General features: G+C 45.1%; 1 pseudogene; it reads left to right on the top strand.

The window, feature by feature from the left end:
- On the top strand, window positions 1-23,061 carry LOC106510236 (annotated as a pseudogene).

The following is a 26,521-nucleotide window of genomic DNA, read 5'->3' as shown; positions in this document are numbered from 1 at the left end:
TTCTGTTCTGTAAATAAGTTCACTGTATCCTTTTTTTTTAGCTTCCACATATAAGTGATAGCATGTGATGTTTGTGTCTCACTGGCTGATGCTTGTGTTCCATTTAGCATGATCAGTTCAGGTCCATCCATATTGCTGCAAATGCCATTATTTCATCCCTTTTTATGACTGGGTAATATTCCATTGTGTGTATGTGCCACATCTTCTTTATCCACTCCTCTGTTGATGGGCATTTAGGTTGCTTCCATGTTTTGGCTATTTCATATAGTGCTGCAATGAACATTGGGCTACATGTGTCTTTTTGAGTCATGGTTTTCTCTGGGTAGATGCCCAGGAGTATCCTAGAGAAACCTTCTCACAAATCTATAGAGATGCATAGAAACAGATATTCATCTGTCATAGAGGGTAACGCCCATCACCACTGCAGCTAAATAACGTGACTGGGGACAGACAAATCTTGAACAATGCAACCATGAGTGAAAAAAAAAAGTAAGACATAGACACACTCTATAGTACAGCACATAACGTTTACTTTAAAACATATACATGTATTACACAATTGTGTATGTTTTAAAAGAAAATATATGCATTTAAAGATGCATAGCAAGCACATTAGAGAGGTTTAGTTGAGAAGGTGGTGGAGGAAATGGGAATGAGAACCAGAGGAAGAGATAAAAGTACTGAAATCCAACTAAATGGAAATGAAACAAATTCAGTGTGGGGCCTCAGGCAAGCTCGCTCTCTCGCTCTCTCTCTCTCTCTCTCTCTCTCTCTCTCTCTCTCTTTCTTTTTAAAATTTGGACTTTGGGTGCAGAGCTGAGATCATAACATGTTTTGGTGTTCATCTGGGAAAAAACATCGTGACCTTAGCTCAAGACCCATCTCCACCTTCTGACCTCCAGAGCTGGAGAAAAATTAATCTGTGTTGTTTAAAGCCACTAAGTTTGTGGTAACCTGTTACAGCAGTGGTAGGAAACTAATACAGTTAGAAATATTCCAGAGTCACTTTAGGATCTTTAGAGCCGTCAGAGAGATAGCAGATGTGTTACCAACAAGGTTTAACAACTAGTTAATACCAACTGTGGAACCAGCAGTTTAGAGATGCCTCAATGCTGGGCTTTTTCTACTACATCTTTCAATGGACCCCCTTAAATGTCTGGAGTAATAGCAACAGGGAATTTGAAATCAAATAAGTAGACATTGAAAGTGTGCAATTTGTTTCCAAGGGAGCACAGGTTTATTCCACCAGGCACAGACACCAAACAGTCCCGAGGGTCCTGCTACAGGGAATCACTCAAGGTACAACAGGAAAACGTGCTATGCTTAAAGTCCGATACTTATTTGTGAAGCAGAACAATTCAGGTTGATTCATCTGCTCATGCAATGCTGCCCACACATCCTAATTAGTTCTCAATAAAAATCATTTTCACAAGGCAAGAGAGGTACAAACAATGCCATAATGAGGTCACTGTAATAATGTAAAGAGAAAAAAAAGGACGACTGGAGTTGAAATCTGAACCGGGTTCTACATCCCCCGCTGCCATTAGCCCAGGATCTGAGGAAGCCAGTTGGATGCTCTGAGTCTCGGAGTCCTCACTCTGGAATGGCCTGGGCAGCCCATCGCAGCTCCTCTCTGCTGGACAGAATCATCCAGCGCCCTCTGCAGGGCGGTGCTGTCCTGACACGGGTGAATGTGTTTTGTTTAAAAGGTAGCACTGAGAGCATCTGGGAAAGGCTGTTGCTGGATTAATTAAATATTAAATAACTATTTCCATTAATATTATTAGTGAACAAAATAAAACATTACCTCTGCCTCACACGATAAACGAAACTCAACTCCAGGTGGATTATAGACTTAAATGTGAATGATAAAGCTTCTAAAAGTTATCATGGAAGAATATCTGGATTTGTGGGTAGAGAAAAATCTAAAACAGGACTGAAAAAAATCGTAAAGATGAATAAATCAAACTAAATAGAAATTATGAATCAAAGTTTATAAAAAGACTCAAGGTAATAAAAAGTGGGAGAAGAAACTTGCAAACCTAATTTCAAAATCTATCGCTTCTCGGCCTTTTGGCTAAGCTCAAGTGTAGTATCTGTTCTTATCAGTTTAATTTCAAAATCTAAGAGTGAATGTCCAGAATATATGAAGCATCCTACGAAGTGATACAAAAAGAACGAGTAAATCAATTTTTAAAAAGTTTCTCTTAAAAAGGGTATTCACAAGAGAAAATGACCAGATGGCCAGTAGACATATGACAGGGCTGTCGATCTCATTGACCATCAGGGAAATACAGCACACCCACCAGAATATCGAAATTTAAAAGACCGACAATATCAAGTGCTGACAAACTTATCACAGAGCGGGAGTCAGTTAGTACAACCTCTTTGAAAAACTGTTTCCTAAAATGGTCACGCTTAGCCTACAGCTCTACGTAGCAGGTCTGGCTGCAAAATTTGTGGGTCTAATGCAAAATAAAAATACAGGACCTGCGGTTCAAAGAGCAGAGGGAAAGTGCTGCCAAAGCTACGGATGCAGAAAAATGCTTTCCTTTCTTCCACGGTCTCTCTGGCAACTTGTCATGATATTGCTTATTTGCTCTTTAATGCCCTTCTAAGTAAAGCAAAATTAAAATCGTAAATCATTAGCCTGACTTTTACAACTAACCTCAGCATTATTGTGACATGTCAGTTTTAAGGGCGCACGTAAGAGCATTTGATTTAAATGCAGCATCACTGACATGCCACAATTTGTGTTTTACCGCCATAACATGCAAATGTACTCTCCTCTTCAAAACAGTGGGAACACTTCACAAAATGGGCTCTGCTGTTTTTATTTCACCTGTTGATATGCTCGCACTCCAGCAACATTCCCTGCTGGGGGTTACGTGAGCCCTCACCGTGGAAGGATTGAAAGGGAAAGAAACTAGGGCTTATCCCATCTTTCCCTTTCCTTCTCCGCCACCGTTTTCAGAGTTAAGGGGTCGGCTGAAGTTATAGTTCTTCAAATGCATTGCCTTCTCCCTGCATTTGATGCAGTTCTGACTTGAGTGAAAGCAGACCTCTCAAGGTTTGACCTGCTTACTCCGTCCAGTTCCTATATGTTACTCACTTATATTACATTTGTTTTGAATCTTGTTGAACTTCCCTGAATCGTGGCTCCACTGGGATCCTGTGGGCACTGGGTCACAGCAAATGAAGCCATCATCTGAACACGCCCAGCGTGCCTTTCGCCTTTGCTTTCGTACATGCTCCTTATCCCATCAGACTTCAATCACAAAAGACAAGTTTCAAGATAAAATTAGGAATTTCGAAACAGGAAAAGATGAAAGCTCTAATTTGAAATGGTTCATGCACCTCAGTGTTCACTGGGGCACTGTTTACAGTGGCCAAGACATGGAAGCAACCTAAAAATTCATCAACAGAGGAATAGAAAGAAAGATGGGGCACATATATATAAACAATGGATTATTACTAAGCCGTAAAAAAGAACGAAATAGCCCAGTCACTGAGCTTCCGCCAAGGACTCGGCATCCTCCCCCTTGAGCCCTCTCGCTTCCTGAGGCTCCGGCCCCCGGCCAGCCTTCTCCCACCCTCCTCAGGCCATTCCCACCGCAGAAAAGCTATCCTACCGTATGTCCACGCTCCAGAACCTCCACTCTTCCGACACCTTTGCTCATGCAGGGAAGGATGCTGATCCACTTCCTGCTGGCGCTGAGGGTTATGTCGAGGTAAGAAATCAACGGAGGAACCGCAGGAGCACCCCTTGCCACCACCCAAGGGATCGCGGATGCTTACGGTAAAAAGAAACTAGTGACAGCATTTAAGAAGAATTTGCGGAGTTCCCGTCGTGGCGCAGTGGTTAACGAATCCGACTAGGAACCGCGAGGTTGCAGGTTCGATCCATGGCCTTGCTCAGTGGGTTAAGGATCTGGCGTTGCTGTGAGCTGTGGTGTAGGTCACAGATGCGGCTGAGATCCCGCGTTGCTGTGGCTCTGGCGTAGGCCAGTGGTTACAGCTCCGATTCGACCCCTAGCCTGGGAAGCTCCATATGCCACAGGAGCAGCTCAAGAAAAGACAAAAAGACAAAAAGAAAAAAGAAAAAAAGAAAAAAAATTTGCCTGCAATGGTACTGTCATTGCGCATCCAGAGTATGGAAAGAAATTCAGCTACAGGCTGACCGGTGGGCACAAGAGCATATGCCAGTTCCTTGTAGAGCCTGGACTGGCTAAGGTTGACCAGCTGAAGCTTCATGGGTTCTAAGTGCTTTTGGCTGACTGAAGCTTAACTGAGGATTCCTTGCAATGAGTAGAATTTCCCTTCTGTCCCTTGTCACAAGTTTCAAAACCTCACAGCTTGTATAATGTAACCATTTGAGGTCCGCTTTGAACCCAAACTAGTGTAACTCCTTCACGCAATAAACTGAAAAGAGCCATGCTGTCTAGTCTTGAAGCCCCTCGTTTAAACAAAGGTCAAGGAGTAGACACCTGGCAGTGTCCAGCCTGAGGCAAAGCAACAACGTGATGTTTCAGCCAAGTCCACAGCCCCAAGGTCACAGATGGCTATGTCTGGCCAGAAGCTCCGCAGCCATCCCTCTGCTGAGTTTCCTGCCCTAAGAGGATGTCACTCGAACAGCCTCCAGCTGAGGGGAGGATGGGGTGAGGCAGCTGTACCGATAAAGGAAGAAGATGCCTTGGGGTCTCCAACGTGACCAGGTGGCCAGAGCTTAGAGCAGAGGTGATAGGACAACTGGCTTGCCACCAAGGTCTTTTTGACCAGGCATATCCTGGTTAATGGATGTCCAAATAGAATGTGAGGCCAACCTACTATCAGAGTTAAACATTTGACAAGAGGGAACAAGTTACAACCGACCTATCAGTTCATGTAGCTGTAGAGCTTGCAACTTACCAGCAACAGCTGCCAGATGCCATGTGAAGTAACGACCTGGTTTTTTGTTTTGTTTTGTTTTTTTCCCCTTCAGTTGTAATGTTTTGTAATGTATTTAAACAAACAGCTATGTCTTCAGGAACAAAAAAGAATGAAATAATGCCTCTTGCAGCAACTTGGATGGACTTAGAGATTATCTTACTAAATGAAGTCAGTCAGAAAGAGAAAGACAAATATTAAATGCTACTATGTATATATGGAATCTAAAAGATAGTACGAATTAACTTATTTATGGAACAATAACAGACTCATGGACATAGAAAACAAACTTACGGTTACCATAAGCGTTAGAAAAGATGTTTGGTAGTGATTTGCAATGGCAGTGAAAGAGGAGAGAGATTCCCAAGCATCCACCTTAAAAGTCTCTCGTGTGCTCATTTGCAAATAGGTTTCTATGAATATCCTGGCAGGTGCTATGTATCATCATTACTATTTTGTCCGATTAAAAATTGTTCATGCACTCAAACTTTCTACTGTAGAGCTATGATAAACAAAAGTAAAGGAAGCTCTCCCCACATTTTTCCATATTTCTATTTTTAAATTAAAAAATAGTTAAGGATGACATTCAGAAAAATGAACAAATTATAAGCGTTCAGCTCAGTAAACTATGACAAGGCAAACTCACTGAGCAATCACCACCCAGGCCAGGAGACAGAGTATTATCTTTGTTCCTCTCAACCAACGCCTCCTTCCTTCTTTCCCAGCAGTATACGCTTTCCCGACTTCCAGCATCATTTTGGGTGTTTTAAAACGTTGCATGAAAGTGATCAAACAGCATATTTTCTTTGGTGTTTGGCTTCCTTTGCCCAACATTGTGGTTGTTCTACGGTGGAGAGTATGAGCGCATAAACATTTTTTAATTGGACAAAATATCAATGATGATATGTAGCACCTGCTAGGATATTCATAGAAACCTATTTGCAAATGAGCACACGGGAGACTTTTAAGGTGGATGCTTGGGAATCTCCTCTTTCACTGCCATTGCAAATCACTATGAAACATCTTTTCTAATACTTTTCCAATTTGCTTTTCGAATAACATTATCTCCTTCTGGTAGCTGTAGTTTGTTCCACGGACCCTGATATCCTAATTCACAGAAATTATTGAGATTTTGTTCATTCTATTATTGCATACAAGATTACGAGTTTGTCAACATCCATATACAGGGATTTCTGAAATTTCCGCTTGTAATTACCATGCATTGAGGAAACAAAAAGAGAGGAAGCCTCGAATTCTTGTACGGCCTCCAGGTGCAGATAAGCAACCGCAGCAATCCAGCCAGTCAGTGTTGCCAAGGATGTGTTGATTTCTACAACTGTTGACCACGTAAAGCCTGTGGATTCATGGTAGTTAGGCTCCTACTTCTAATGAGTTGGCTGTAGGCGTAAGCAGCGAGAATAGTCCTTTATTTTCTTAAGACTTTTATTTTTTCCATTATAGTTAATTTCCCATGGTCGGTCACAGTCTACTGTACAGCACAGTAGATATGTCTTTTTTATTTTTCTCACATCACCCTCCATCATTTTTATTTTTAACGTAGCTTCAAAAGAGGCATCTATGGGAAGCCGTGGAGACATTCTGTAAGAAGATTGACTTTTGGCCACAAGAGGGAGCTGCGAGGTGCAGAGTGTGCCTGAGTCCACGGCCTCTCAGGGCTGCGAAGAAATCGCTGTCATCTTCATGAGCGGCCTCAGCCCTTCCAAGGACGGCACAACTCACGCCCGGGGCCAAGGAGGGCAAATGAAGAAGCAGAGGTAGCGAACATCAGTATTTTCGTGCTGCCAAATCTACTTAATACACAGGCCTCCTCCACATTTTCAGGGCTGTCCTTGACAGGGAATACTCAATCCAGACGGCTCACAGCCATATATCAAGGAGGCCAACCCTTAGCTGGAGGCCAGTCCTTTCTCCAATCCTCAATTCTCCTAGGGAACTGCCGTTCCCACTAGAACAATGTAGAACCATTCCAGCCTTTCATGACCACCGAATGTTACCCATAGTTAAGGAACTGACCTACCCGTTGAGCATCTATGCAGGAAAATGCAAAAGGGGAATGAAAATCACAGCTGGCCAAGTTCTATAACAATTTCGAAACCCGTCTATGCCATGCCTATGATACTATTTAATTGTGGCTTTTCTCTCATTTATTGTTTATTTTTATTTATTGATTTATTTTTCAGGCCACAGCAACAGCGTATGGAGGTTCCCAGGCTAGGGGTACTGCAGATGCCAGCCTACCCCACAGCCACAGCAACACCAGATCCGAGCCCCATCTGCGACCTACACCACAGCTCACGACAACGCCAGATTCTTAACCCACGGAGCGAGGCCAGGGATCGAACCCGCAACCTCATGGTTCCTCGTCCGATTCGTTTCTGCTGCGCCACACCGGGAACTCCTATTATTCATTTTTAAAATTCACGAATTTTCTCTAAAAGAGACTGCTTTAGATTAGAATGGTGAGGGTGCAAAGTTAACTACAAGTCCACACAGAGGACGTATTCATGATGATAAGGTAGGTGATGAAAACCCTCGACCACGTAGCATTCAGCCGCCAGTCGGAGAGAACGGAACCACGAGATAGAGCCGTCGGTACGAGCTGTGCATTTCACTGCTGATACACGACCGTGTTTAACTCACTGATGTCAACGCTTTACAAATCAGTCACAAATGCAAATTGCTTTTTTGTCCTTTTCTTTTTGCCTCCACTAGATTGAGAAATTTAATGACCAATTCCTTAAAACCTTCCTATAGCAAATATTACCAAAGGCTGCCTTTTTAGGAGATGGGGTTACATCAAGATATTTTATATTTTAAAATCAGATAACTGGGAATCAAAGAGGTCAAAACGGTCGACAACTGTCCTCCCCAGTCGGCACGTGGCCCGGGCTGGTTTTGAAAGTATGCCCACGTGTTCTTTGAACCTTCTTCCCTCAGGAAGGGCAGCTTGATTCCCTCTTCCCCAGTGTAGGTTAGTTTTGGTGACGGATTTCTAAGGATTCGGATGTACTAGATGCGGCGGTATATTCACTTCTGGGACTGGAACCTAAAAATCTGCTGTGCTTTCGCTGCCCTGGAGCACCTGCCCTGGGAGAATACCTGTCAAGAGGAGAGCCCCGTGGAAGGAGGAACTGAAGCCGGTGGACGGACTGGGAAACAAGCCCCAGGCCACCCCCCCGCCCTGCACAGGCTGCAGCCCAGCTGGCAGCTCAGCCACAACCTTGTGAGAGACGCTGGCTCAGAACCCTTCCGCTGAGCTGCTCCAAGCTCCCTTTGGAAAGTGTGAGATAACAAACATTTGTTACTTAAAGTTGTGGTGTTTAGGAGGAACCCGTTACACAATAGATAACTAGTACAGATGTCCTGGAAACGGAATGCTGCAATAACAAAAATCTAAACAGTGAACATTAAAAAAAAAAAGTTCCCATCATGGCGCAGCGGAAACGAATCTGACTAGCATCCATGAGGACGCCAGTTTGATCCTTGGCCTCGCTCAGGGGGTTAAGGATCTGGCATTGCCATGCACTGTGGTGTAGGTCACAGACGCGGCTCAGATCTGGCATTGCTGTAGCTCTGGCGTAGGCTGGCAGCTACAGCTCCAATTCAACTCCTAGCCTGGGAACCTCCGTATGCTTCGGGTGCAGCCCTAAAAAAAAAGAGAGAGAGATAGATAAACAAATAAATAAACAAGTAAATAAATAAATAAATAAAATGTGGGAGTGGCTCAGGAACAGGGCAGAGGGCATGGAAGAGAGTGTCAATGAAAGCCTAAAGTGCCTTCAAGTAGCTGGTGATAGTCAGCTTACACTGACCAGGCAGTGAGGGAGAGCTTACAAGAAAGTGAAGCAACTGCTACCAGAACCCAGAGTCAAGACAAGCTTGCGTTTGAGTAGCAGAAGGTTCGGCAGCAGTGCGGCATGCAGTCATGAGAAACGTATAAGATGGACGTAATCAACTGGGCAACACAGATTTCCAACTAGAGCGCTACAAGGGCCACCTGTCTTTGTCTCCTTTTGTTTTGTTTCTGCTGCTTAGAGTAGAGTGCAGGAAGAGAGAAGTAAACTAAAGGAATAAAAAGAAAGAAAGAAAAAAAGGAGCCATGATTCACTTAAATTGAAAGTTTTTAGCTTCCCGGGATGGCACATGATCCTAAAATTAAGAAATGACTCCTAAACAGGCACAAATCCAGGCTGTTGCCAGGGGAGAGATGGGTCAAGTGTGAGTCCAAGGATGTGACTGAAGAGTCTCCTGTTTGGACCTCAGGATCCTTAGAGGCGGCTCCTCAGAGTGAGAACAGGTCGGGAAAAGACTCTGGGAGGAGATGGACCGTCTGCATCACAGATGCTCTCGTCAAACAATGAGGCCTCGGGTAGGTTAGCCTTGTTCTCAGTCTTCTCCGAAAAAACCAAGGAAGAGAGAGGGCTCCTTGCAAAGGCTTTGTAGCTGTGCCTTTGGGGTTCAACTTAATAAAATTCACGATGTTTTTAAAAGAATGACACAGTCAGAAATGTTTGCTCGCTTGGCCTGAAAGAGACAGACACCGTCCAATTTGAAGAGCGGCCTTTGGACGCAAAATTCCACTGGACAGAAGCAGGCTGAGAAAACTGCTCAGTGGCGTGGCAGACACACTATCTTTGGTGGAAAACGACGGATGACTCAGAGGGCAATGCCAGGAACCAGAGAAAGGCATCGAGGGCTGGGAGCAGGTATTCCCAGGCCTGGAGACAGAATCAAGGCGATTCCCACATGTCTGGGTTTTGCGGCGGCTCCGATCCCCGCCTCCCAGCCCCCCCATCTTGCACAGGAATGTCTAGAGCAGTTATCCTGTGCCGTCCACCCCAGTGTTCACTGGGTGGGTCGAGAGGAACGGATCTTGTCTCTTTAGTTCACAAATGCGCAGATCTAGGGAACTGTCCTTGAGTCACTCTACCCAAGAAGAGACACACAAGGAGCCCCATCCACCCAGACCTGAGGTAGAAGAGGAGATTCCGGGCTCTAGGCGGACGCTGCGGTGGGGGCCACGGCAGGACGTAAGAGCAGGTAAGGAACTAGATGAGTGGGTGGGGGGCACACAGCAGTAAGCAGCTTCCTCGACTCCCCAGAGAGCCCCCCTTCCCGTATCCGACCTCTGTGAAGTCCCCACCCATTCTGTACCCGGGTTGGTCCCTGGGACCAAGAGCATATGGCAGAGGTGATAGTGTGTTTCTTCCAAAATGAGATGATAAAGCAGTAAAGCTTCTGTCCTGGGAACGGTTCTCCTCCTGTCTCCCCCACTCCCTGCTCCCACTCTCCCTCTGCCCCCCCCACCCCATTCCTCTTTGTCCCTTCAGCCACTCACCCCAGGGTGAGTCACGAGCAGTCCCGAGGAAGACCCATACTGAGAGTAACTGAAGCCTCTTGCCAGCAGCCGGAGCCGTGAGCCAAGCCGGTTCTCCAGACCCCGCCCGCTGAGACTCAGGTGACTCCAGCCTGGCAGACCGGGACTGAAGCCACATGAGAAACTTTCAACACCACCACCCACCTGCGCTTTCCACAGATGTATGACCCCCCGAAACTGTGAAACAATAAATAAGGGTGTTGTTTTCAGCTGGTGAGCTTCGAGATTGCTTTGAACTTAGCACTAGATGAGAAATACACTGACATATGCTGAGTCAGATGGACACATTTCATAGAAGCATACATGAACCACAGACTGGGACTCTCCTGGTTTTCCAGGTTTTGGGGAATTTTTTTCTAAAAAAGATCTTCCAAAAATAGATGATGTGCCTTTCCTACCATTTCTGATGTAACTCTCTGACTTTCCACGGCTAACAAAACCAAAAGGATAATTCAGTCCAAAAGTTCCCTTGGCTCCTTTCTTTTTCTCCATATAACAGAGACTCACCAAGGACTGTGAAATCAAGAAATCCTATCGCGGAATCCAGAGGTCACTCCTCCCACCAGCAGACTGGACAGAACCTGCGATTCTAGGTCATTTCAAGGACACATCTGTGGAGATGCTGTGGCAAGAGATGGGGCGTGGTAGAAAGTAACCACTGGCATTTATAAATCCTTTGTTTTAAGAATGGTTTGTAAGTTGTTTTAAACAGATTCCATCCTTACTAATTAGCATAAGAGTGGTTTCCGCATCTTACTGATAAGGAGCCTGGGAAACTGCTGCTCACCCACTTACTGCCAGAGCCAAATAGAAATACCTATATCTGCTTGACTTAAATTTAATAAACATTTATCGAGGTTCCTCAATATCCCAAGTACTATTCCAAATTTTGTCCTTGTGCTTTGGCAGGTACCAAAAACACAAGGAAAACATAGGTATGTGTCCACATTCTCCAGGATCTTAAAGTCTAGTACGTGTCAACGCAACATGTCTTGAGCAATGATGTCGCGGGAAGGGGACCCCTTCCAGGACCGAGCGTGGGCTCTCATCTAACGCTCGGAAGTGAACGTCCCAGGAGACGCACGTGCTGATGAGGTAAGAGACTCTATTGGGACTGGACACCCGGTGAGCGCAGCAGGGGAGGGAACCCAGGAGAGCCGCTCTGCCACGTGGCTCGCTCGGCTCGTGCTCTCGGGTTTTATGGGAATGGGGTCAATTTCAGAGTTGCCTCTGCCCAGGGGCCTTGCTCAGCCTGGTCTGGCTCAGGGTCCTTCTGACGCTGTGCACACACCTCTCAGCCAAATGGATGCCAGCGCCAAGGACCCTAGGAGGCGGTGGTCTCCTCTTCCCACGGCCCCTCCCAAACCCCCAGTTAGTCTTCAGGACCGCACCGTGTTCCTTAGCAGGGCCTCCTGTTGTGAGACCACTCATGCCAGTGGCTGCTACCGAGCCTGGCCAAGGTGGGCACTTCCATCAGCAGCCCCCGAACAACGATAGAGGTGATTTAGCAAGACCTGTGGAAGCAACGGGGAGGGGCACTTCCCCAGTTCTCTTATGATCACGTTGACTGGGGGGAAAAAATGCACAGCCTAAAAGTCAAAAGTTATGTTTTATTTGGTGGACAACTCTGAGGACTTAAGCCTGGGACACAGCACCTCAGATAAGTCTGAATGCAGCTCGGGGAGGGGGCGGGTGTGCGGGATGTATGCGAGTTTTGCAACAAAGACCAGGTAATCCAAACATCATAAATTGCTGAAAGTTAAAAACAACTGGATGCCTCGGGTTAGGAAATGGACTGTTTTTCTGTGCATGGAGAGATGCAGCAGTCCGGGCTCACCGAAATCTTTCCTTTGCTGGGCACCCAGCTCTCTGGGCCAGCATCCTGTGCCTCCTCATCCTGAGTCTCTTGGGGTGCCCTGGCGGGGGTGGCTGCCACCACTGACTGCTGGATGGCGGGCATTCTGTTCCAGCCGCGCTCCCTCAGGGCTCACCACTGGGGAGGCTGTAAGGAGATGGCCTGACGGCTGCAACATCCTTTGTTTACTGATAGGGGAGGCTGCATTTTTCATTCACAATCAAGAGCTGCCTGGGTGTGGAACTCTAAGAATAAATAAGGATCCTTATTTTTCCCACTGATTTTACAGTCCCATGAGCTCTCAATTCCCTGTATTCTCAACATAAATGATTGAGACACTCATTTGACTGATACATTTTGTGTGCCGATGATATAGGACATCGAATTGGAAATTTTGTCTCGTGCATCACAACACAACAGAGGTTTAATTCCAACGTGAGCTGCCAGACCGCATATACATTTTCAAACAAAATGATGAGACCCAGTCTTGGTACCTTTAAAACCTCTGCCCAGGTTATAATGCTATTAAAGGTTGTGAGCAGACCGAGAGGGTGGAATTATCAAGAAATGGTACCTATTGAAAAGAGCTTTGACCTTTGCTCCAATGAGGCGAGGACCTCCTGAAGGAGACTTTGGGAGGCTCCGTCTGTGCTCCCTGCTGTTGTGGAAATAAGCTGGGCTGGGCTGTAACAAGGCCGAGGACTGTGGCCTGGTGCGATGGCCACTGGCCTGAGGTATCAGGCAGCGACATCCCTAGAACTTGCCGCTGCTGGCTCATCAACAGATGGATGGACGGTAGGCGCTCATCCTGGAATTATTTCAGAAGTGCTCCCATCTGTTCAAATAGGGCTTTGCCGAGAGGGCAAGAGGTCCCAGCAGAGCCTGGGCTTGGGGTGCACTCCTGCCAACCCAGATGCTAAGAGGAGCCGGTGGTCAGTGGACGAGGGGCATGGCCCACTCTTCAATGGTTGAGGTCAGAGGGGCCCCCCAGGTGACCTGTCAGAGAATCTAGGATGGTCCCAGAGAGGAAGTCGGCTTTAAACATCAGCCAGGTCCAGGGAGGAAAGAGACAGAATGAAAGTACTGGTTAAGTGGGAGTTCCCTGGTGGGCTAGTGGTTAGGATTCGGTGCTTTCACCACCTGCGACCTGGGTTCAACCCCTGGTCCAGGAACTGAGATCCCACATCAAGCTGCAGTACACCGTGGCCAAAAAAAGGAAGACTCGTTAGGTAAGAACTTTCTGGTACCTTTCTCCTTGTCCCTCTGCGACTGCTTATAAGGGACGAGCAACCCATAGTCCCTCCCTGAGAAGGCTGCAAGGAGGCAGCTAGGGACACAAGGGCAGAGGAGAAGGGGAGGATTCTCTCCTCCAAATGAAAACTGAACTTGAGCCTAGACAGCCTAATTTCCGCGTCGAGCTCTGTTGTGCAAGTTAAAGCAACCATGGGACTTTCTGTTGTTAAATCCCCTTGAGCTTTTATCCAGCAGCAGGAAAAACATTTATCTTGTTGAAGACACTTTAAAATGACAGTGGGAGGCAAAAACAAAATTGCTGTTATTCTTACATCCTTCAAACGATGCTTATTCAATAGACCGGTTCTATTTATTATGGTGGCAATATCCTCCAGGCTAGATTACAGAGAAAACACAGGAATTTAAATGGAAAACTGCATTGCAATCACGAAGAGGTATGATTATAAATAATAGCCACAATGCCTTACATTTAAAAAGACTTTTAAACAAACTTAAACATCAGCTGTGCATCTATTTTTCATCATCTCTGTGAAACCTCACAGTAGGAACCGAATAAGATATTAAACACCATATCAGGATATCTATACATACGTAGCCATCTCACCTCTCGAGGTTTATAGGTCGAATCTATACTCATAAAATAATAGATTTATAAAGGATGCAGTTCAGCCTGGTTCCGTATCTCTACAGCTCTCCCCACCCAGAATCACTGGGTCTGGATCCAGGTCCCTGGGCCCCAGCCCCACGTCTCCAAACTCCACGTGGCTCCCCTTATTCTGAATCTGATGCTGAGGCAGGGCCCCTCTTCTGGTATCTGGAGCTTCGCTGCATTCCCAAGTTTGGGCGTCTCCCTCCGAGTCTTACGGTTGGCTTCTGCTCATCTCCAAAATTTGGATCACTTGCTATATTGCAGTTTATTCCCAGGACTTCCTCTAAAGGTCCCTTCCAAAGACTTGGAGGCCCGTCCTAGGATTCGGCCTGGGGAACCGAGCCTTCCTACCCCTTGACAAATCTCCCAGTCTTCACAGCCACGTCTTGCTCAAGCGCCTGAACTCCCGGCTACACCACCTTCAATTCTGTTACCTACTATTTGCGTGATTGAATCTGACCGAGCCCTCAGAAAGTCAGAAATCACGCTTACCTGACAGCCTAAACCTCCAGCCCAGGACAGGAATCCAGTGGCAGCTCCTCTGTGGGTGGGTTTACAGCCAGTCCTGGCCCTCCCATGAGTCTCTTCTCATGGAAAGAATTGACATGCTCTACCAAATTCCAAGAAGAGTAACAGTTAACATTTATGAATATGGTACTAAGTTCCGGTCACTGCATGAAGATTGTATTACTCTGTTTATTCCTTACAAGAGCTCCACGAGGTAAGTACTGTTGCTTTTTACAAATGAGTAACTCAAGGCAAACCCTGGCGAGACAACCTGCCCAACGCTACTTCCCCACAAGCAGCAGACACCAGGCTTGAGCAGCTAAGTGAGGGTGCAGGGAAGCAGCTCGGGATAAGCAGGGGAAGACCTGAGAGTCGAATGCACACCCCTTCACCGGGAAATAAAGCAGGAAGCTGATCTAGGAGGTGACACAGGGAAACTCTCCCCCCCGTAGAAGAAGATGGCTGCGAGCATGTTAGAAAAAGGAACGACAAGTGAGAACAAATGACTGACTGTGTTGGTACACAGGTGAGAAGAACGAGGAAGGGGAAAGAAAACATTGGATCGGCTCTCTGGGCAGCTGGACAGCACTTGGCAGGAGACACAGCGAAAAAGAGTGGTTTGGGGAGGAGAGCCTCTGGTTGCCAAAACCCTGGAGAGGGAAGGAAGCCTGCACTTAGTCCTGGTTGGACAAGAGCTGGAACTGCTCCAAAGGGCTGCGGGGAGCATTGGTCCCACGCGGAGCATTTAACTCTCCGTCCAGGAGGGTTTTCCTACCGCCTCTTGGGAAAGAAGGCGTGGCATTGCTATTGGAGTCCAACCAAACTCCGGTCCATGGATTCTAGGCTCCACCACGGACGGACTTTGAGAAGATAACTAGTGTTTCTGAGTCTCAGTTTCCTCCCTTATAAAATGGGAATCTTTCTGCCTCCCCTGCAGGATTATGATGCTGATGCGAGAGACGTATGCCAATAACCACTGCAGGGCAGCACAGATGCTTGGCACACACCGAACAGAGGTACCATTGTGATTTGTGAGGAGCTGCAGGGAAAGACCTTCACGAGGCCAAGAAAAGGCCTGCGAGCTGTATTCCTAGTTCCTAGCAGAGTTCCTGGCACAGATAGGCAATCAACAAACATGTGTTGTGTCAATAAAGGAGTAAAACGATAAATAAATGAATCTCAGTGTTTTCATCTTAGGGCCCAGAATACAGCTACTTGCCTAAGAGAGGGCAGCAGATGTGCTCACTCCTGAGTGTCATCCCAAGTCCTGTCATTCTCTGTGTCCCACAGGGCCACAGGGCTTCAGGGTCTTGGCAGGCGCTGAGACAGGGGCCAGAACTGCTACTACTCTGGCAGGCTGGAGGACACACTGATGCCTTTTTTTTTTTTTTTTTTTTTGGTATTTTTTATTTTTAGGGCCGCATCTGCAGCATATAGAAGTTCCCCAGCTAGGGTTTGAGCTAGAGCTACAGCTGCCATCCACAGCCACAGCAGCGTGGGATCCAAGCTGTGTCTGCAAGGTACACCACAGCTCACCCTTAATCCACTGAGCGAGGCCAGGGATCGAACCCACATCCTTGTGGATACTAGTCAGGTTCATTACCACTGAGCACGATGGGCACTCCCAATGCACGGATGGTTTTAATACACAGGATTCATGCAATGTACTAGATGTCCCATCCAGGCCACTTCAGAATTTTCATGTGTCTAGAGAGTATTTGTCCAGGCTTTGCTCTTACTCTGGAGGTAGGGTGGATGAAGAGAAGGATAAACCAGTCATTTCACTGCCTGGATCCCTCAGCTACCTGAGTAACCTCTTGGTCCATGGCCTCACGGTGGCCTAAAGCTACTAAAGGACATAACTTGAATACAGATACTGGAAGTTCTGCAGAAGCATAGATGTGACATGACTACTTTGCAAATAAATTGAAATTGGAGAGAAGCAAGAGAAGGAGTTCCAGGAGTAGGCAGGGTGGATTAAAGGAAAGTCAGTACGGAATGAAATCACACAAGAAAAATGTTAGAGTCATGTGGCAAAAATCCTTCACCGCATTCTGGGAGATTGGCTATGCTCACTCCATATCAAGAATGTAATAAAATACAGCATTGTGATGGGCCAGAGATTTTGAACCCTGTGATTTTTTTTTCATAGAGAAGGAACAAAGAATTAGCTATACTGAGGGCATTTGAAGAGTATTTGAAACTAGCAAACGATGCCAACTCGCAGGGCAATTAATAAAATGTCTGAAGCCAGCAACACGGAGGGGAAACCAGATGCCTTCAGGGCCCCGCCCTTTGTGTGAGAGCTGAAGCCCCAGAGCCAAAACGAATACTAATGAAGAGAGCTGACTATCAAAATAGATGACTGGCGCTATCCTGGGGTAGTTGGTTCCGTTCCAACTCAAGCAGCAGACCAATCTGTGAGGCTCTAAGCTCTTTCTACAGCCTGGCACCAGGCAAAAATAGCCCATCTGTACTGCTGGGGATGGCACCAATGAGAGCAGATCGCAAATCTCTATTTACATAAGGACAGACTGCAACGGCTAAAATTACCCTGTATTTGGCATGGCCTCCTCAGAAAAACCGAGCATTTAATATGCCAGGAGGCTATAACTGGTCCAAGGAATCGTTTTCTTCATGCATGGTAAGTTTTCAGGGTTTTTCAAGAGACTCAACCCATAGTTTGCAAGAACCTAAATGGTTTTACCTTAAAGCGAGCTAAGGAGAAAAGTTATTTTACATATTGGTGGAGTACAACGATCTGCCCCTTTGCATTAAAAAAAATAAAAAGTTTATTTATTATTTCCTTCCCAAATCAAGGGTTTTTCTTAAAGTGTCCTTTCTTATGGTTGATGAATTTTTTTCAGGCCTTCACTGTGGAGTTCTATGGGTCTGGATTATAAACCGCTTTCCTTATTAGCTGGGGTTATTTGTGGGCCTCTGACCCTGATCTGCAGAGTAAGAATAAGAACACTCACCTCAAAAACTGGAGTTCCCGTCGTGGCTCAGCGCAAACGAATCTGACTAGCATCCACGAGGATGCAGGTTCGATCCCTGGCCTCCATCAGTGGGTTAAGGATCTGGCATTGCTGTGAGCTGTGGTGTAGGTCGCAGATGCAGCTCGGATCCCACATTGCTGTGGCTGTGGCTGGCAGCTGTAGCTCCAATTCGACCCCTAGCCTGGGAACTGCCATGGCCCCAAAAAGCAAACAACAACAACCCCTGCTGTGACGCTCAATGGGACACAGAGCACTTCGCAAAAAGTCAGAAAAATTAAATATGAAATGAATATTAGTTAACTCTGCCTCTTTCTTCTCTACTCTCAACGTTCCTAGAGAATCAAATACAATATTTTAAAATTTTAAAAGTAATTTGACCTAAACTTAGCACCTTGTCCAGATGGATGTAGTTTTCATGAAACAGCTCAGACAGGTAAATCTACGCAGCTGTCATGATTACGAGGTAAAGCTAGCGCATAAATTGAATTTTAAAAATCGAATTATTAGCAATGTTTTTAAATCAGAGTTCACAGTTTAAAAGAATCCTGTGAGGTAGTACCCTTGCTTGGAAAAAAAAAAAAAAAACACGTCATCATCCCTAATTAAGATGTTTCATAATGCTGGGTTTCTGGATCCTATACGAATACCTTGCCTAAAATGGAATATGTCTCTTCTTAGTTTTTGGTTAGCCTGTAATTACATGTCTACTCATCAATGTCCACAGACTTTGAAAAAGAGTATTGATTATATTTACTATATTTCATATCTAAAAACATATCTCATCAGGAATAGTTGATTTTTTTTAAATAATGGGGCCACTGTTACATTTCACTCATCCATGGAAAGGGCCTGCCTAATGTGTGTGTGTGTGTGTGTGTGTGTGTGTGTGCGCGCGCGCGCACGCACGTGTGTTATAACGTGGAATATAAACATACACTTCGCCTAGTACATAGTAGAGGCTTTCCGACTTTTTGTGACTGTTGATTTTAGCAAATATAAAAGCTATTGTCAGCACTGGCACTTCTCAAATGGATTTAACGAGGCAGAGTTCCAAGGGTTGGGAGGAGGAGAAATAAGACTGAAAGAAGGGAGACGGTCTTACCCCTCCCCTGAGAGTCTGGCGTTACGTAGGGCCCCTGAAGGTAAAAATTCTCCGCCAATGGAATACATCTGAGAGGAAACACAATGAAATATTAAAAAACGGAAGTAAGCAGGGTACAGACTATTTTCCTACCGGATTGTGTCCTAAAGTATAGTCCGTTGTTTTAGGTGCATCACAGAACCGTCACCACAATAAAATAATGGTGAATCACAGTCGAGTTTGTAAGGAATCACACATCAGAAGCAGCCCTCTGGCGACAAATATCACTAGTGTCACCGCTCCAGGTGTTCTGCCCAGTCCAGCTGTGATTTCTGAATCTAGGAAGGAATCATTTCTTAAGGAGAATTTAGTTTTAGGCTCTCCTAGAAACTGCTGTAAGAAACCTTAAAAAAAAAAAAAAAAAAGATGTTCAAATGCCACATAAAGAGATATTCTTGCATGACAAATTTAAACAATGTGAAACCCAAGAGATTAGAAATATGGCTTAATCATGTTACACATTTTGGCTGGCATTGAACAAGCAGATGTTCGAGGAACCTTTAGAAAGTCTTTTGCCTGAATATAATAGATCTAAATGTTTCTCAAATGTCTTTGTTACAGCTCCCACACTATTCATCTGCCAGTGAGGTCTTTGTAATTTTGTCGTTGGAGTTATTAACTTGTCAGATTGCCTTGGTGTTTCTAGGTCTGAACGCAGAACTTCTGTTTTAGGAGATTAGGAGAGTTACTGTTTTGTGATAAAAAAATCACCACTTTCAAATGATTCTGTGATATTCAAATGGCAGAGCATTTGGAGTCACTGGCGCTATTGAGAGAATTGCTTATATGCTAATATGTTTTAAATCAGCAAGGCTAACTCCAATTTGGTGTTCACAGGCATAGATCAGTTTAGTTAGGCACCTAATTTGCCGTTTCAGTAGAATCTGATTCTTACTGAATGGCAATTTCTTTTTCACCTAATCTAAAAAAGCAAAGAGTCTTGGAATGGTCTTTGTGATCTAGTTCACACAACATCCCCAGCGTAAAAAGAAAGACGTTACCTCACCTAACAATGAGTTGGCTCAACCTGTAAGTCCTCTTTCTGTTGTCCTTATTAAGAAATGTCACATTGTCACTTATGGAGAGAGACTGGGTGCACGCACCCTCCATTCGCAAAAACCTGGCTCTTCAGAAGCAGTCGCTGCGGGATGTTATTTCATTGGATGCTCCTGGATCACCTAAAGGTTTAGCCCTTGAGCCACAGCGGGGCTTAGGGGTACTTAACACCCACCCCGCTGCCAATTAATTGGGAGGAAAATATTTGCCATGTTCATGCTTTAGAGAAATAGCTCCGCTCCTTGCTCAACCAAATAATTTACATGCGTTGAGTGGGAACTGGTCCCATGTGCATTTTCCCCAATATTCACAGTCCTTGGAAGATATTAACCAGGAGCGTTCAGGATGGCTGAGCCCTCACAAGGCTGACCTCAGAAGGCTTGCGTCAAAACCGAGAGTCTCCGTGCTAACGAATAGGTACGGGGCAGTTGTGGGTCCTGCCCTGGCACTCCCTCCCATGCCTCTGTTCTGGTTTTGGGGTGTTTTTTGGGGGGTGTTGTTTTGTTTTGTTTGGGGAGGTGCTTACTATTTTCTTTTTTCTTTTTTTTTTCTCCCTTTATCTGTCTTTCATTTCTCATTTCTTTACCTCTTCTCAGACAGTTCTGTGTCAGCCATGGACAGAGGACAGAGGCCTTGGAGTCAGATAAGTTGCATGGCAGGCCGAGCTCTAGAACCAAGCAGAGTGACCTAGAACAGGTCAGGTCCAATCTCTTGACCTGTAGAGATGAAAGCGTCGCATCTAATTTACTGTGCTTTCCAAAGCAGGTACACAAGTGCACAGTTCCACCCACCACGTTATCGGGGTTTCAGTATATCCACCCTCGTAAGGAGACTTGTCATCGACTTTTTAGTTTAATCATCCTTGGGAGTTAGAAGTAGTCGTATCTCCTTGTGATTTTGATTTGCATTTCCCCAATGACTGATGATATATCAAGCATCTTTTCCTCTGGTTATTGTCCGTCAGTATTGCTTTCTTTTGAGAAATGTTGATTCAAACACTTTGCCCATTTTAGAATGGGGCTGTCTCTTTATTGTGGAGTTTGGTTTTTATACGTTCTGAAAATAAATCCCCTCTCAGATATTTGTTTTGTGAATGGTTTATACCATTCTGTGGGTTGTCTTTTCATTTTCTTAACATTAAGATTTTAACTAAGGATTTCCTGTTGTGGCGCAGTGGAAACGAATCGGACTAGGAACCATGAGCTCAGTGGGTTAAGGATCTGGCATTGCCATGAACTGTGCTGTAGTTCACAGTTGGAGTTTGGATCTGGCATTGCTGTGGCTGTGGTGTAGGCTGGCGGCTACAGCTCCAATGCAACCCCTAGCCTGGGAACCTCCATGTGCTGCGGATGCGGCCCCAAAAAGACAAAAGGCAAAAATAAAAATAAAGAAAGATTTTAATTAATACTACCCCTCTTTTTTTTACTCAAAGTGAATGAGAAAGAACACATCTGTACAAATGTATAGACACAAGAGCTCTAGAGGAAGGGAGAAATATGAGGCAAAGAAATGAGACTTGGATTTCAGTGCAAATCATGCCTTCCTTGGCGCCATAATGGCAAATCTGTACTTGCAACACAGCAAAATCTGTCTGCCATGTCTTATTTCTTTAACATCCAGGCCTTCTGAACTAAATCAGAATCTGCCACCAAAAAAAAAAAAAAAAAAAAAAAAAAAACCAATCAACCATGAATTCCTGCACTATAAATATCTCCAGCAGAGAGCACTAATGTTTTTTGAATATTTCGTCTCCGTAGCTTTAAGCTACTGAAGGATTAGGAAGAGGAAGGACCCTTTCTCACCCTGTGCACCCCTGGGGATGTAAGACACAAGCAGGGACTCCACCTTCACTCACAGTTTGTAGCGCATCCACCATCCCCAGGTACCATGTTAGGGCTTGGAATCCTGAAGAAGAAAAGATGCACTTTTACCCTCAAGGACTTTAGCGTCTAGTGAAGAAGCTTATCTCAAGCTCCCAATAAGCTCTTCTTCCATCAATCAAGGAAAGCATTTGCTAACTAACCACTCACGGTCCCATCTCTAACCACGACGTACATGTATGTAGAGAAATGAGCAGACGGTCATCTTCTGAACGGTAAGTTCAGGGCCTTAGAGATAATCTGGGCAAAGCCCCTCCTTTTACACATGGACATTCTGCACCGTAAGTCACACCTAAGATCATAGGGCTCGGATGAACACAAGTACTTCCTATGTGCCTGGAACTGCTCGAACAATATCATCATTTTTCTGCATCACTCCTCATTTTTCACATAGGAAACTAAGGCACAGAGAAAGTAACAATAAAAAATCAAACAGCTCACAAGGGCAAAACCACGATTTGAATCCAAACAGTCTTGCTTCCGAATCCGTGCTTTTACGCCATGCTATACTTAAGCAGCTATTTCGAAAGGATTTTTCTGACCCATGTCTTTCCCCTGTCTTGTTATTTTAGACTAACCAGACAGTTCCCAATCCTCGGGTCAAAATTTATCAAAGAAATTTCAAGATATTATGACACTTCAGCGGCACAAGGCACTCACGTTGGGAAAAGCGGCCTGACCCAATGTGGATGAACCTGTTACCCGAAGGAGGAGATGCAGGCATACACAACCACGAGAACCGTCACGAGCCATCTTGTACTAAGCAGGTTCTTTAGATAAGTGCGACACATGTGGCCACCTGGGTATCCCTCCCTTGTCTCGAATCTCTCCCACGTACTCCTTCCCACTTCCCCATCCTGGTCTTTGAAATGTGTTGATCCTTCAATCAAGTAGGAACGTGTCAAACTGTAAGAGCTAAAGGGACGGACGCAGAGGTGAAACCCCCAAATGATCCTGGGATATACAGACGAGGGACGCCTCAGGCTTCATCGCCTTTCACGCATTCACTTCTCACCCAGCAAATGCTGGTTCTGTGCCTCCTGTGTTCCAAACACTGCCCCGGTTTCCGGGGGATGCACCTGTCTGTGTGAGGAGGGTGACCTTGTCCTCCTGAAGTCCACGGTCGCACAGAATTCCTCCAGAGGATGTTAGGATCTGGAATTAAGCAGCTGTCAACTTTCAACCTACTGGGCCTCTGAAGGATGGATGAGCTGCCGGAGGATTAGCAGAGTGACTCGGCCAGGCTGGGGACTGCTAATAGGTGACACCTGTCTTAGGCATACAGGTGATAGAGGTAGAGCATGTTGTTTAGAAATGCCGACAATACATTATGTGAGTAATTTTTGTGAACTGCAAAACAATGCATAAATAGAAATTATTTGCCTTGTGATTATAATTTGTCAGAATGCACAGATCCTTTGTCTCCTTGAAGACCCTAAGAATAAAATATTACATCTGCTATTGAAATGGTAACTAAAAATAAGTAAATCCAGCAACTTTATTTGACAATCGAGCTCACTCAAAGAAGACAAAAATGTAAAATTTCCACCCACCATATGTCCGTTTTACCCTTTCGTATGCTCTCCTCTCATCTTTACTCATAATCGAGCTATCTCTAACTCCCCCACCTACACAGAGGCCTTTGTCAGCCACCAAAAGCTGTGCTGCTCACTAGCAAACACCGGCTTCCTTGAGGCCCTAAATTCATTCATTTACCCATCAGGGCTGAATTTCTCTGGGACGTCTTCCCCACTTCAAGCCACTCTTCCCCCTCACCGTGTAAGACCTGACCACCTTTGCCCTTCAATTTTGTAATGAGAGAAAGTGCACCTGGTTTATTGTCGTACTGTCCTCTTCATAAGGTAATCGGTTCTATTCAGCTCTGACACAGCGTATTTGAGTCGTAGGCTCTGAACCATGTCAATGTCCTCTACCAGGAGCTGCTACTTGGCTCCGCATTTGCTCACAGTTTCAGCTACATATCTGTCTCTATATTTTTCAAGTTTTAAAGACTTTAAGCTTCCTGAGGGCACATGTGTTCCCATTCCTATATGCTCCCAAACCAATGATCTGGTGGAGAACCTGACTTGGAGGTAACCAAGTCTGCAGAGATGAGTTAGCAGGAGAATAAGCAGATAACTTAAAGGCATGTCTGCATTTGGGCACACAGGTTGCAGGAGACAAAGCCAGAGAGGATGGTGTGGCAGGTGCACACTGGGGTCTGGTCAGTTAGTGGGCACACAGGTTGCAGGAGACAAAGCCAGAGAGGATGGTGTGGCAGGTGCACACTGGGGTCTGGTCAGTTAGTGCTCACTGATGTATCATGTCCAGCTTAACATTCCCTGGAGGATTCTGGGAGACTATAGACACCAGGACGGCAAAGGTCATGTCCATGACATGGACCAGGGCATCCCCAGAAACCGGTAGAGGGTTTGGCTCATAGTAAGCACAGAATGACTATGTGTTGGATGATAAATGATTGAGTAAAATGAAATGAAGTCTGAGATATCTGAAACATGAGTCACACCTAGCTTCTTTTCTTATGTAGTCCAGGATTGATACATTAAACACATTGGAAATGAGAAACGCCTGCCTACACTGTTAGTGGCTCGCCCTAGGTCTCACAGCCAGAAGAGCCACCCGCGGGACTCAAGACATCAAGTCCCATGGTCTTTCTGGCATCTATCTTTTTCCTCTCCAGCTCTAAAATGTTCTAAATATTGTTCTTTTACGGTGTATTTTTGATTTTTAAAAATTATTAATAAACCACAAATATAGAGAGATATAGATTAGCTATAGATACATATATATAGAATCAGTTTAGAGAAGAATTGAAGTCCACTAGCCAATGGACATTCTGATTAACAGAGGGCCTTCTGTTAGGCCAAGAAACACACACACACACACACACACACACACACACACAAATACATATACACAGAGTTGCTGAGAAAAAAAGGCAGGTGGAGCAGTGGAATAAAGTTAGGGCTGGTGTTAGACCTGGGTTACTGCAAACCGACGAAATGGCAGGGTTTACGCTGTGAGGAACCTGAGACACCAGCTGCTGAAACCTTTTGCCCAATTATCAACACGGTTCAGGGAACAGAGATCGAACCCTCACAGGGACCTAGGAAACACCGTCTCAGACAGTAGCAGAGCTCAGCAGGGCTCTTTTAAAGGCCGCTTTGCAGGAGCGGAGGGCCACCAGCTCTGCTTTAATTCTAAGCTTCCAGTCTGGCTTCACTTGCAAGTATTTTCTTAGAAGTCTCCTTTTTCTGGATGGGAAAGGGACAAGAGTCAATAATTGGCTGGCTACTGTGTGGTGGATTCCAATATGTGACCCAGATGACAGTATGTATTTTTTAAATGGGATGCAAGGGAAACTTTCAAAGAAATATTTGGATATCTTCCCAGAAGACAGACCAACTGGGGATGCCGTGCCTCCTGCTGCAGGAATTTGTGTTTGTCTGTGGACTAGAGGCTGGAAGGTCACCTTCCTAGCACCTGTCTCATAAAGAAGGGGCAACATACGGTTAAGGCAGAGAGGGCAACTAGCACAGGAGGTGGTGGGAACACAGAGTAACTAAGCAGGAGTATTTCGTGCCAGGACCACGATAAAGGATCAACGCATGCAGAAAAGCCAAGCCAACCCTGCCAAATTCCGTGTTCTAGTCGCGCTACCTTTTTCCAAAAACATGTGCAATGTCCTGCTCATCCTGGAACACTTACCACTGAGCTTATTCTCAGGGGTCAATCTCAGAATTTTCCCGGGGCCCAAGGAAAGCTAAACCTCTGCAACCATATGATTGAAAAGGTCTGGAATACATGGCGAAGTGTTTGGCCAAATTAAATAAAGATTCCTTATCAGTAGCAATATGCTCAGTCATACAGGGGGACTCTGGCCAACTTGCTGAGAATGTGAAACCACGAATATGCCACCATCTAGCTCTTGTTCTTTTCTTCTAAGCTGACATCTTGGAAGAATGAACAAACTTGAACCCTGATGCTGAGACAATATTTAAAAGTAATTTTAAAATTTAGAACCTTTAAAGCTAGCTGAATTTGGGGTTCCCACTGTGGCACAATGGGCTAAGAATCTGACTGCAGTGGCTTGGGTCATTGCAGAGGAGCAGATTTGATCCCTGGCAGGGCACAGTTGCCTAGGTAATGCGGCATTGCTGCAGCTGTGGTGTAAGTCAAAGCTGTGGCTTGGATTTAATCCCTGGCCCAGGAATTCCCCTATGCTGAGGGTGTGGCCAAAAAAGCAAAAAACAAAAAAACACAAGAGCCACCCAAACTTCCTCAAACCTATGTTCCCACGATTCTCCTTCAACCCTGCATGGCCCACCAAGCTCACCTCCCCTTGAAGATGCTATTTGCTATCTGGATAAACCTTCTCCACTAAAGTACTTTTTTTTTTTTTCTTTAAAGTGCATATCTTTGGGATGAGGAATTATTATTATTCTATTTATGTTGGTATTCTCCCTCCCTTCTGTCAGATCTCCAGTGCTTTCTTTTATACATTGTGACATTCAGTGTTTTAATTAACTTAAGAAAACAGAGGCTTTTTCATTATCAGAAATAATTTTAGAATACTGAATTGGAAAAGAGCTGTTAATACTAGATAATATAGCCTTCCATTCATCATAAAAATTCTCAGGACAGAGAAAACTGAACTCGAATCAAGGCAGCCACATGGAGCATAGTTTAAAGATGATGTCACTCAAAGTTTTTTGTTTTTGTTTTCTTTTTTTTGAGAGAATCAGCCCAGAAGCAACCTGCCAACCTCAGGAATTAATTAGTTATTAGTTGATTATTTCAGGTGGGTCATGCAATTCAACCACCAGATGATAAAA

This window comes from Sus scrofa, chromosome 4 (assembly GCF_000003025.6).
Source record: "Sus scrofa isolate TJ Tabasco breed Duroc chromosome 4, Sscrofa11.1, whole genome shotgun sequence".
In the NCBI taxonomy this organism is placed as follows: Eukaryota; Metazoa; Chordata; class Mammalia; order Artiodactyla; family Suidae; genus Sus; species Sus scrofa.
This window is presented reverse-complemented; position numbering and strand designations above follow the sequence as displayed.